Source organism: Camelus ferus, chromosome 15 (assembly GCF_009834535.1).
Source record: "Camelus ferus isolate YT-003-E chromosome 15, BCGSAC_Cfer_1.0, whole genome shotgun sequence".
NCBI classification, from domain to species: Eukaryota; Metazoa; Chordata; class Mammalia; order Artiodactyla; family Camelidae; genus Camelus; species Camelus ferus.
The window spans coordinates 43,228,919-43,230,435 of record NC_045710.1 but is presented as its reverse complement, the minus strand read 5'-3'; the positions used below and the strand labels follow the sequence as shown (position 1 = coordinate 43,230,435).

Below are 1,517 nucleotides of genomic sequence, written 5' to 3'. Positions count from 1 at the left end.
AGCACCTGTGTCAGGCTCTGTACTGGCCATGAACTTGACAGGTGATTTCAGAGAAGGGCCGACGTGGATACACAGGAAACTATTGTGAAACAACCTGGGGTCAGTCTAGAGTAGGGGATCCCCAAAGTCCTCATCGCCTGCCCCATCTGTCTCATTGCTGCACTGATGCCCCCTCTCCCTGGCTGTCTCTCTCCTCTAGATTTCCTAACTTGACACTGTCTTGGCTTTCCTAGCTTTCTTTTGAACTTGGTATTATAAGCAGTTTTTATTTAAATGTTGACACACATTCTTTGTAATTATAATATGTAAATAGGTAAATGATTGGCTATGATGTGGATACATCATGATTTACTTACCCATTCCTGTCGGTAGATATTTAGGTTGATTCAGTTTTCACTCCTTCAATAGGTGAGCAGGTCAGATTTCTTAAAATGTCCTCTGTGGCACAGAGGCCTGCACGTGTTCACATTGTGGCTAGTCATATATAAGAACCATTCCGGCGCCTCCCTGACTTCTGTTTATATCATTTGTCAGTGATTCTTGCTTTCACTCTTCTATATCATCCCTCAAAACCCTGACCTAAGTCTTCTTTCTTTTTTTTAATATTTTATTTATTTATCAACATATTATTTAATTATTTTATTTTGATGGGAGGTGGTGGAGGTAATCAGGTTTATTTATTTTTAGAGGAGGTACTGGGGATTGAACCCAGGACCTCATGCATCCTAAGCATGTGCTTTACCACTTGAGCTACACCCTCCCTAAGTCTTCTTTCATTTTTACTGTAATTCTCTCTCTCTCTCTTTTAGATTCCATATGAGTAATATCATATGGTATTTTTCTTTCTCTTTCTGGCTTACTTCACTTAGAATGACAATCTCTAGGTCCATCTATGTTGCTGCAAATGGTGATATTTTATTCTTTTTTATGGATGAGAAGTATTCCATTGTATAAATATACCACAACTTCTTTTTCTAGTCATCTGTCAATGGACATTTAGGTTGCTTCCATGTCTTGGCTATTGTATATAGTGCTGCTATGAACATTGGGGTGCATGTGACTTTTTGAATTAAGGTTCCTTCTGGATATATACCCAGAAGTGGGATTACTGGATCATATGGTAGGTTTATTTTTAGTTTTTTGAGGAATCTCCATACTGTTTTCCATAATGGCTGTATCAAACTACATTCCCATTTTACTGTAATTCTCCTCCAAATGGTCTACCAAGACCTCAAAAATAGCTCCTCTAAGGGCTTTTGAATAGCTGCCTATCTCTGAATTCTCATCATTCAGCCGTTCAAACCACCACCTCTCCATCCAGCTACCCATCAACTATGGGGCCCCACCATGTACTCCATTTACACACTTTCCCCAGAGATTCAAAGATGAAGACACAGCCTCTGTCTTCAGGGCATACACTGAATAGTGGAGATGAAGGAAAAGATTGGCAAACACCTGATGAAGTATCATTTATACAGAGGGTGGGTGGGGATTCCTGGTGGGGTCTCCCAACTTGA

The 1,517-nt window shown here is 39.9% G+C and overlaps 1 non-coding gene across 1 annotated transcript; it reads right to left on the bottom strand.

Moving 5' to 3' along the window:
- Window positions 1-687: 687 nt before the first annotated feature.
- Window positions 688-760, bottom strand: TRNAP-AGG. Its single transcript has one exon. It is a non-coding gene; the product is annotated as a tRNA-Pro (tRNA).
- Between the last annotated feature and the right edge of the window lie 757 nt (window positions 761-1,517).